General features: G+C 40.3%; 1 protein-coding gene across 1 annotated transcript in view; it reads left to right on the top strand.

The window, feature by feature from the left end:
• LOC134660209 (uncharacterized) overlaps positions 1-12385 on the top strand; it is a 64342-nt gene that overhangs the window by 12116 nt on the left and 39841 nt on the right. The window lies entirely within an intron of this gene.

The raw sequence follows: 12385 nt of genomic DNA, 5'->3' as shown, positions 1-12385 counted from the left end.
CCAGCGCTTGCCCTGATCTAAATTACTAAAATGTAATATTTGACGTTTTTTTATCTACCTATCTTGACATCCGCATCCGCGGATGTGAGCCTTTAAAAATCCGCATCCGCATCCGCCGATGTAAAAAAATCGGCATCAGCAACACCCCTGCTAGGTACAGTCGCCATCATCAGCAAAGGTCGTTCAGGGTTAGCTATTTGCCTTATAATATGACGTAAGGCATGTCTAATTATAAGGTACTTGCGACAGTTGCGACCCGCCCCGGCTTCGCACGGGTAGTTCAACGAATTTACACAATACCTTTACAAATTATACACCAAAACCTTCCTGAAGATTCACTCTATTAATAGGTGAAAACCGCATAAAAATCCGTACAGTAGTTTTTGAGTTTATCGCGAACGTATAGACAGACAGACGCGGCAGTATATATTGATATTGATGATTGATATGGCTCATCCTTTTCCGACCTCTAATCATCAGATATGTCGGAGCGGCCGAGGTACTTGCTAATATCTAAACGCCTCTACTGTCAAGGCGTTAGAGTGTCTGTTGGCACAACACCTCGATTCACCGGTCGGCAACATCAAAGGTCTGCTAGGACTTTTTAGTATTTGTTGTTATAGCGGCAACAGAAATACATCATCTGCGAAAATTTTAGCTGCCTAGCTATCACGATTCATGAGATACAGCCTGGTGACAGACAGAAGAAGAAGAAAGCATTTATTAGCACAATAACATAACTTTAAAAACTAACAAAGAGAACACAAAATGAGAGGTTGCGCTAAAATCGCTAAATGGTCCTCACTCAGCTAGGTGTCACGGTATGAGCCACATGGCACACTCCGCGACGCTGATTTTCAGTAAGGCCCAGTGGATGGACTAGGTGCATGGCATTCAGTAAAGGACACAATGCACAAAAATAAGGGAAAACTTAAATAAAATTAACATTAACAATCAAATCAAATTACTCAACGCGACAGACGAACAGCGGATCGAGTCTTAGCAGTCTTAGTTTTTTCCCTATTACTAAGGAACCCTAAAAACGAAGTATAGCCATCGGAAGATCTTGTTTTTCATACTAAAGTTTACGAATCCTGGTACATTGTTAACCCAGAACTTGAAATTTCCATTGTGTACTTTGGCACCGCTCCATATCACGTAAGTTTGTCACAAAAATACAAATTCTGACTCACCTCTATGCTCGCCTTGTCTTGCTGTTGAGCTAGTATGAGCTTAAACAAGATAAAAAACAGCATGATGCCATCAGCTTACCAGACCAGACAACAGACTTTACAAAATCAGACATGGGAAATTTGGGGGCATATATTTATCATATAAATATATCTATAAACTCAAATATCGATGCTTGTGAAAAAGTGAGGTGCGAAATGTTTAAACATGTCTTTGAAGACTGTGCTGAAATGGCAAATCGGTAATGTCCGAGTCCGACCAAATTTACTGAATGTCCGGTTTTGCTCTTAGTTTCGGCCGAAACCGATCCTTCGGCCTGGCTTCGTGTTATAAATTTCTAACAATACATTCGTCAAAAATGTTTATTTTTTTGATAAAAAAATAGAAACTAATTGAAATGTTGATTTAGTTGAAAACAAAATTGACAAATACATATATGACGTTACACCATGGGCGGACGGTAACCCAAATGTGACGAGGTGTGACAAGGAGGGGGGAGGGGTCAGAAAATTTTCTAATTGGTCTGATGTAATTAATGGATGATGATTGATGGTTCGGCAGTTTTTTGGCTGAAAACAATCCTTCGGCCGATAGATGATTTTTATGCCGAAGCCAGCCCAAGCCGAAACTTCAGTCGGATACTACAAAATTAACACCCAAACTCTTGTTATTTTTCGTTGCCACGTCCAAAATATCACACACGTGCTTTCCCTAAGGCCAATCACCGCTGGCACTGGGCCAAGATTCAGTTTTTTAACATTATTATTGTAATAATTCACCGCGTCCTAGCCGTGTCCAGTTGTCCACACCCGAAATACCTAAAAGCAGCAGGTAGATTCTTGGATTTGGCACCACCTTACGTACACATACCAACTAACCAACGCACGCTAATAGGGAGTACAGAATAAGTAATAGTATTATCATACAGAACGGCCACGCACCGCCCCGCCCCGCCCCGACTCGAATTACCTCACCCCCTCACGACAGAAATTTGGCGAACTTCTAGGAATACCTACGAAAGGAATGCATAAAATTGGTATAAATGTAAAATTAAAACCCTAAAATTTCGCTCATCAAGCAATCAATAAACCCATTTATACCTAGAAATATAAATAAACACGTGTAATACATCCAGCGCGGCGTAATAACAGCAACACCATTGGTATACGTCTACACGTGTACCTTATTCCTTCCTAATAAGACTCACGATAGGTCAACTTATCGTGTCAATGGATACTCGGATACGCACCCCATAGTAAACATAGTATTTTAGTAAACAGTAGGCGTGAACCGCCCTTGAACTTATCAAGGTCGCGTACACTTCCGGCTGTAAGGCTCGCTACATACTGACGCGGAAAAACTTTCTGTTGTGTTATTATTACTATCTACATATAATATAAAACTAATTCGCTTCCGGCTGTCTGTCTACTACCTATGCTTAAATCTTTAAAACTACTTAACGGATTTTGATGCGGTTTTTTTTAATAGATAGAGTGATTTAAGAGGAAGATTGATGTATAATTTGTTAACCCGTTCGAAGCCGGGACGGGTCGCCACTGTCGCTAGTTTATTTATATAAAATATGACTTTTTTGGTGAATCGAACCACATAGTAAACATAAACATAGTCATTTAAGAAAACAGTAGGCGTGTGTCCTTGACACCGGGAAGGTCGCGTGGACTCCCGATAAGGCTGGCTACATACTAACGCGCAAAAACTTTCCATCATGTTATTATTACTAATTATTTATATAAAATATGACTTAATTGGTACGCGGATACACCCCATAGTAAACAGTAGGTGTGTGCCCTTGACATCGGCAAGGTCGCGTGACCTTCCGATAAGGCTGGCTACACACTGTTACCGAATACGCTCTGGTTATGCGAAATGGTTACGGCGGTTGATTTTGTGCGCCTCAGATAGTTTTTCCGCTGTTTAAAAGTTTTAATCCTTTTTTACTTAAAATATTAGCTTGTACAGATCTGCCACATGTTTTTTAGGGTTCCGTATCTCAAAAGGGAAAAATGGAATACAAATTTTAATCACAAACTTGTAGAAAACTAATATTTTAAGCCGTTTCAGTATATTCAATTCAATATTGTATAAATTGGTTACAATGCGAACCAAGCCTTAGTCAATTTGGTTGATTTGATCGCTTATCGTACTCGTATTACATCATAGCAGCAACGTGTAATTATAATACAATACCTTTCGCCTTTATAAGTGCCGCTCGAACCGTCAACATGTGTGAAATGTGCATACTTTGCCACAAAATAAATAACAGTACGGTACAGAAGATTCACTCTCGAACAAAGCGCGTATATTACGACAGATATGACCGCTAGGTGGCGCAAGCGAGCAGGCGTCCGTTCCGTAGCGGTGCGCGGCAACTATTATGGCTAGACACCAAAGTTGGTGTGGGTCGCATGTACTTGTAGCGACGCGACGAAATCGCGGAGTGAACCACGCCTGATGTTGGTCCAAAAGTCGAAATTTAATTTATATTTTAAAATTATTTTATTGTGATAGGAATCTGTATGCCGATTTAAAGTAGACCCTACTATCAACTACTATGGTGTTGTAAGTCGCCATCAGATATATCGGAGCGGCCGAGGTGTTCAAAAATATCTGAACACGCACTCTAGCGCCTTGACAATGGAGGCGTGTTCAGATGTTTTTAAGCACCTTGGCCGCTCCGATATATCTGATCTGATGGCGACTGTTCATGTGAATGTGAAACTTCGTGTTTAAATGAGAGCGCAACTTTGCCACTAACCCGGAGTTAACTGGTTGAACCTGGAGTTACCATGGTCAGTGCCATGGTTACCAGTATAAGTTACGGTTTAATGGATTAACCCCGGGTTAGTGGGACGGTGCAGGTGGCCCTTAAGGATCTAAAGGATATATATGATAGTTACTAAGGTTTGTCTTAAAAGTAGAATCGATTCTTGCATTTCAAGCCCCATTGTCAGACACTGAATTATGTAATGGTTTAATTATACTGGCTAGTGTATGTATGTTCCTCGGAACGCATAATACGAGGGGTGTTCAAAATATTGTCGGTATGAGAATGAAAACAAACAAGTACGAAAAGTTTGATATTTTTATTTTTCAATATACTCCCCCCCTATGTTCATACACTTAAAAGATCGATCAATTATTTTTTTTAATCCTGCATAAAAATATTTTTTATCTTTGGTGTAAAAATGCTCCTCCACTGCCGCCTTCAATGCTTCATCATCGGAAAATTTATTTCCACGCAGATCCTTTTTAAGATTGGGGAACAAAAAGAAGTCGCTGGGGGCTAAGTAAGCTATACGGTGGGTGAGTAACAGTTTCAAACCCACATTCAACAATAGCTGCCTTGGCAATATGAGCAGTATGGACGGGGGCGTTGTCATGCAGAAGCATAACACCTTTGGTTAACTTTCCTCGCCTCTTTTCTTTGATTGCATCCTTTAATTGACGTAGAATGTTAGCGTAGTACTGTCCTGTGATATTTACACCTTTTTCTTTATAATCGATCAGTAATACTCCTTCACAATCCCAAAATATCGTGGCCATGACCTTGCCAGCTGAAGGGATGACCTTGAACTTCTTGGGATGAGCTGAACCCTTAATGTGCCACTGCATGGACTCTTGTTTACTCTCTGGGTCATAATGATGAACCCAGGTTTCATCTCCAGTAACTATTCTTTGCAGCACCTCATCAGGATTTTCACCGCACAGGTCAATAAAATCGGAACAACAAGCTACACGCATGTCTTTTTGAAGCCGATTCAGCATTCGCGGAACCCATCTTGCACTTACTTTTGACATATTAAGATGGTCATGGATAATATCATGTACGGTACCAATAGAGAGATTGGTTACTTGTGCTATAGATTTTACCTTCACTCGACCATCTTCCAATATAAGTTTTTCCACTTTATCAATATTTTCTTGTGAAGTAGCTACTACAGGCCGGCCAGGTCTAGGGTCGTCTTCAACACTCTCCCTTCCACGTTTAAACTCGCTTGACCACTTTTGAATGGTAGATAAAGAAGGAGCAGACTCACGGTAGACACAATCCATTTCCTCTTTTATGGTTTTTTGATTTTTACCCTGTTTTGTCAAGAATTTTATCACGCATCGATGTTCTAATTTAGTTAACATTGTCAATTCCCACATGATGTTCATGTTTGTTCAGCAATTGCAGAAAAACAAAAGAACATCTCGGTTCGAATTATACTTTTTTTTTAATGTCAATGAATAAACCTTAGCGGCCAGTAACGAAAGAAATTTTAGAAGAGGTTGTAAGATATCAATACCGAGAATATTTTGAACGCCCCTCGTATGTAAGGCTGTGGACTGGCCGCACGCGACCGGCGGGCGGCAACCGCCGCCGCTACCGCTGTCGTCCTAAACGTCGTCCGCTAGATGGCGCGGTTCCACGGAGCAGGCGCACGCAAGCGTATGCCATTCTGCCATTGGAGGTGAAATCTGCTACACGCGTCCGCGTTTTACCAGTTAGGGTTGCTCATACTATTTTTCGTTAACCGGCTCCGTGCAACCGCGCCAGCTAGCGGACGCCCAAATTGATTTGATAAATTCTATACATTTTGAATAGAGCAGTGTGTGACTAGAGAGGGCAACATCGCCGCAGTGCAGTGGGAGGAGTATAGTGTATATGTGTCGGGGGTATATGGCCTTGATTCATGAATCTATTATAACTGGCTCAGCCGGGCTAGCACATGATTGGCGCAACATTATCTCGCGGCGAGATAGACTACCCGTCCCTCTTTTATTAACACAGTTAGAAAAAGACGGGTAGTCTGTCTCGCCGCGAGATACTGTCGCGCCAATCATGTGCTAGGGGTGCTGGCATGAGGGGTGGGGGGAAATGACCAAACGGGATAGTCTTATGTATCCTTTAGTAGGAGTAGCAGCGAAAACGCTATTATTGTTTGTCCTTGTCACAGTCTCACATTTATTTAATTCCCCACTGTAAATATAGTATGAATTATGGTGGGCAACAAATAAATTCGACCAATCATAGTGTCGCATTCAGTGTTGTGAATAACGCTTATTAAAGACTCGAGCCCTCAAGACTCGTAAGTCTTGAAGACTCGACTATATTTGAGAATTGTATTTATTTATTTTACGCGTATGGATGTAAGATATCGTCTTTGCCGCCTTTGAGGCGTTAAGCCTCGAGAGTCTTAAGGGTTTGAGTCTTTAAGCATTAAAATGAGCGTTATTCACAACACTAGTCGCATTGCGTATGTTTTGTCCCTCACGGACGCACGCGTATAGCTAGCACATCTGTATAGGATCCTACATCTATGCCTCGCCCCGCCACTCGCGTGCGTCCAGCCCACAGCCTTACTGCAATCTCACGAACACGCTGAAATGTTTCCTGTCACGCTAACTTCATGACTCGCACGTGAGCTCATCACACCATATAATGTTATTCTATGAAATATACTCAAGTTTCACCGTTTTAAAGCGTTCTTAAACTGATTACTAATTTACTAATCGAGCTAAAGGGAAGTTTGTAATTGTTAGTTGAAGATTAGATTTTTTAATGGTCCAATCAGCGTCGAAATATATAGTTATACTCATGGAAGAGGAACGCAAAAAAACCGGCCAAGTGCGAGTCGGACTCGCGCACGGAGGGTTCCGCACCATCAACAAAAAATAGAGCAAAACAACGGTCACCCATCCAAGTACTGACCCCGCCCGACGTTGCTTAACTTCGGTCAAAAATCACGTTTGTTGTATGGGAGCCCCACTTAAATCTTTATTTTATTCTGTCCGGACGGACGGACAGCGGAGTCTTAGTAATAGGGTGCCGTTTTTAACCTTTGGGTACGGAACCCTACAATAAGTTTTAATTAGTACATAACAGCACCTAAAGTAATTTCAAGATCAGTAATGTTATCTGTCGTGGGCCACGACAGATAACATACAGGGTGGTCCAAACCTTGACGTCCAAAAATTTTTTTTTAGATTCCTCTAGTCGTGGGCTATCAGAATATACCCCATGTATATTAGCCGATTTTTTGTAGTTTTCGAGTTATGAATTTTTGAAGTTTTTTTTGGTGAAAATTTTGGGGGTGAAGTAATTTACTCATAAAAAAAAACTATTAGATTTTTTTTTAATGTTTCTTCTTGTAACATACTCCTTAATAAATGACGTAATTGTTTTAAAAAAATCAGCGTCCTCACGTTGATACAAGTTGTAAAAAAACATGACAGAAATATTTTTTTTACGCTCAGGCATGTCAAGCTTAGATTTTGCGCTTAAATAAAAAAAAATACAAGCTGTTACAAGGACTTCTGCTGATTTTAAAAACTGATAGACCCTAAGTGTTTTACAAAAAGGTAAAAAAAAGTGACACTTAATAGTCGAAATTTGACAGAATCGGCACTCAAAGTAGCTGAGGTCGAAAGTTCCCAAATTAGTGAATCACAAAAAAATACGGTTTTATTATTCCTAACTTTAATAAAACACAGATACAAAGATGTTCTGAAGCGCCACATGCGGAGATGTGACATTGAACCATCGCACTGGGAGACTTCGGCACAAGATCGGCCGAAGTGGAGGCATACAGTGAGCACAAAAGTGCAAGCCTTCGAAGAGCAGAGGCGAGTGGAACTCGACGCAAAGCGTGACGAGTTAAAGGCCCGACCACCTGCGGTCATCAACTACAATTATGTCGGAGGGGTGCTGACCTGCGGTGATTGCGGTCGTGCATTCACTGCAAAGATAGGCTACGTCAGCCACCTAAGAGCCCACGATCGTCGCTCTCAATAACCAGTACAACCCCAGTCGCCGTGGCCGAAACCGGCCAGGAAAGGATGATGATGATGATGATGATGATGAAAACACAGAAATGACCACGATGAGTCAATGTTGTGACATGCGATATAAGCGAATCATCATTTGGGTAAGCTTAATCATTATCTTAACTGGACCCGTGTCGCGGCGGGTTGTTATCTACAAAGGGTTCATTTTTACCTGCTCCCACCCCGCCGACTACTGTCTCCATACACACTATTGTTTAATAAGTTCACCCCTTTACACACTCGCACACACACACCCACCCACACCCACACACCCACCCACCCACACACACACACACACACACACACACACACACACACACACACAGTAAAGCGCGCGTGTGTGTGTGTGTGTGTGTGTGCGCGCGCGTGTGTGCGTGTGTGGGGGGAGGTGTGGTGTGTGCGTGTGTGTGTGTGTGTGGGTGTGTGTGTGTGTGTGGGCGTGTGTGTGTGTGTGGGTGTGGGTGTGTGTGGGTGTGTAAAGGGGTGAACTTATTAAACAATAGTGTGTATGGAGACAGTAGTCGGCGGGGTGGGAGCAGGTAAAAATGAACCCTTTGTAGATAACAACCCGCCGCGACACGGGTCCAGTTAAGATAATGATTAAGCTTACCCAAATGATGATTCGCTTATCGCATGTCACAACATTGACTCATCGTGGTCATTTCTGTGTTTTATTAAAGTTAGGAATAATAAAACCGTATTTTTTTGTGATTCACTAATTTAGGAACTTTCGACCTCAGCTCCTTTGAGTGCCGATTCTGTCAAATTTCCACTATTAAGTGTCACTTTTTTTTACCTTTTTGTAAAACACTTAGGGTCTATCAGTTTTTAAAATCAGCAGAAGTCCTTGTAACAGCTTGTATTTTTTTTATTTATGCGCAAAATCTAAGCTTGACATGCCTGAGCGTAAAAAAATTATTTCTGTCATGTTTTTTTACAACTTGTATCAACGTGAGGACGCTGATTTTTTAAAAATAATTACGTCATTTATTAAGAAGTATGTTACAAGAAGAAACATTAAAAAAAATCTAATAGTTTTTTTTTATGAGTAAATTACTTCACCCCCAAAATGTTCACCAAAAAAAACTTCAAAAATTCATAACTCGAAAACTACAAAAAATCGGCTAATATACATGGGGTATATTCTGATAGCCCACGACTAGAGGAATCTAAAAAAAATTTTTGGACGTCAAGGTTTGGACCACCCTGTATAAAGACTACCACGACTCGTGGCATCACCGAACGAATGGACCCTACGGAAGACCAGCACTGGCTTTATAGCTATTTGCTATTCCATTTCGTGATGCACACTTACCTATTGATTTATTCTTTTCTTGCTATTGTTGTCTGTACATGTCCGTACATGTTTTGTGATCGTCACGAATTAAATCTTTTATCCGTTCCTCTAAGTTCCACGAAATAATTAGGTTCTAAAGTATTAAAAATCAAAGTACAGTAGGTAAATATTACTACTATTACTAAGTTATCTGTAAACTCGCCATCAGATATATCGGAGCGGCCAAGGTGTTCACAATATCTAAACACGCACTCTAACGCCTAGACAATAGAGCTAGGCGTGTTCAGATATTTGTGAGCACCTTAGCCGCTCCGATATATCTGATGGCGACTGTACAATATAATATTACTTGACCAAGCCGTGACGTAACAGCGGCCCTATTTGCGACGGGACTGACGTCATACTGCTAATCCTATCAACTCACCTGTTGGGCAAGCCGGGGCTAATTTTAGCCTGCATTGTTTTGGTACTTATAAGGTACTCAATTAGAGTTTTACCAGCGAGTCGTGTGTTTAGAATTCTTTATATGGCAGGAAGTCCCGGGTTCGAATCCCGGTAAGGGTATTTATTTGTGTATTAGTAGTTAGTATATGTATACGCCTTCGTTGGTATGGCCACGTCTCGCGCAGACCGGCAAGTTACGTGGGTAACAAATGCCTGGCCATGCCGCCTCCTCCCGGTACGGGAAGAAAAGGCCGGCCCAGGAAGCGATGGCTTGATGTCGTTAAGGAGGACATGCGTGCCAACGGACTCACCACTAGGGACGCCGAAGATCGGGCAAAGTGGACACGAAGGAGTTGGAAGGCGGACCCCGGGTCCTCGCGCCCCGCGCGGGGGCACAGCTGGGATTGACGCCAGGATGATGATGATGATGATGAGTTAGTATATGTATAAAACATAACATACATGTACAGAACGAGATTAACATGTACAGATGTAATGCATAATTGGTTTCCATCGTATTTCCTCGGAAACGTTCGTATTTGTCATGCTAGTTCAATCAATGTCAGTAATTTTTGTACCGAGACTGACTGAAATAGTTTGTACAGTCACCTGCAATAATATGTTACTCTTCGACGGCCGCAAAGATATGTGACACGCTCTTATGGCTCTACAAATAAGATCGTGTCAGGCACTTTTAAGGCCGTCGATGTATAACATATTATTGCAGGTGACTGTACGTTTCCGTGAAACGAAGGAAAAATACGAAGGAAAATAATTATGCACTACAAATACTACAATCACTACATATGTATAGGTGAACCAGGATCTATTGAGGGTGCGCCATGTTACGGAAATTTGTTGGTACTAATTTCTAGCAATGGCAACAATTTTAATAATAGACAACATCTACCCTCTATGATAGTTGTCAATATTGACAATGTAAACATTGCTTTGTCTAGTTTCGTGTGAATTATTATTAGACTGCAATAATCATGCCGAAAGTTTTAGATTTTACAGAGAAAAAAGTTGTAAATAGTGTATAAGTATAGTTATTTATTGGGAAAAAACGTGCGGGAGAGAAATTTCTTCCATTAAAAAACATAACGAAATTAGTATCTGAATTGACGGGTAAGTTTCAAACTTATAGACAAATGTTACTATAGTCAGGTCGTCACGATTTGGTTGATGTCTTAATGACTGAAGAATATTTAGATCCCGATTTTGAGTATAATGTTGAGAACGAGTCAAATTCCTTGATGACTGAAGAATATTTAGATCCCGATTTCAACTATGCTGAATAGAACATATTTGGTACGTTAATAATTTTATTTGTAAAATTATCTATATAAATTCTTACTTATAACTCTTGCGTTACTTATTGACTTTACGCTATTCATTTTATCTAAATCGAGTCAGCCATTAAAGCGTAAAAACCGAAGAAATATTCAATCATCAAACTTCGCACTTATTAAAGTTGTCGGAATAAAACAAAAATCATCTGCCAATTTCCATTGTCCCCACTATACAAATTGTTGCTATATAAAATTCAAAACGAGCGCCCTCTTGACAATACTCCCAAAGTTCTGGTTTACCTATATAGTTGTCTGCGTACCCACGACACAAGCCTTCTTGAGCTTACTGTGAGACTTAGTTAATTTGTGTTTAGAATATCCTAAAATATTTATTGAAGTGAAAACTTCTTTAGCGGCGGCGCTGGGCACTTCTTGAGGTCGGGAAAAAATAATAAACTCGAGACAGCGTAAGGCGATCACGTGACCGTAAGGGGCGTAAGGTTTAGATGGCCACTCATAATTTAGATAGCATTTAAATCAATAAAGAAAAACTCAATGTTATTTGACATTGATGTTGCAGACTCCTTTTCAAGACCTATGTTCAAATAATTGGACGTTGACATGGCAGTATGTAAATAAACATGTGTCCAGCGTGGAGGTAAATGGCGGCCAAATTAAAAGCAAGGAATATACTATATTAAGTTTAATGTTAAGCAGAAGGCTGGTTGGAAAAAGTGATCGTATATACAGGCAAGTAGGTTCTTATATAGCTATCGTACAGCGCCACACTACTGATTACTTATGAACTATTACATATACTGACATACCTAAACTAAGCTGTTGAGCTCGTATGCTAGTACATAGGAGTTTCGGTAGATGTCACCTTATTTACATATTATAGGACTGTGGTGCTGTCTACCGGTGATTTATATCTAATATCTATTAATAAGTTTGAGAGCCCTAACCTAGATGGCGTAGGCAAGTAGGTATTGCATACCTATTTGTCCATTCCCTGATAAGATAGGTCTTAACATTTTGCCACCCCTTGAAATAGTTAATGTTTTACGAGTAACATTAGGTATTTCAAAGAATAGGACTTATATATTTTTGGCTATTAGTAAGGATGGGCAGAGTTCTTTGTTATGAGTTATAGTTAGGTAATTACTTATATTTAAATTAGAGCTGTGCCCATTCCTATAAATGAAATAACAATAGGACATGTTTTTTATTTTAAATAGGGAGTAGGTATTCTTATTATTTATATACTAGGTAAGTTAGGTATACGTACTTAATTATTATACTTATTACTTAATCATAATTATTTAAACGA

The sequence above is a fragment of the Cydia amplana genome, chromosome 26 (assembly GCF_948474715.1).
Source record: "Cydia amplana chromosome 26, ilCydAmpl1.1, whole genome shotgun sequence".
Taxonomy (NCBI): Eukaryota; Metazoa; Arthropoda; class Insecta; order Lepidoptera; family Tortricidae; genus Cydia; species Cydia amplana.
Note: the sequence above shows the minus strand (reverse complement) of the source record. Positions and strands in the feature narration are given on the sequence as shown.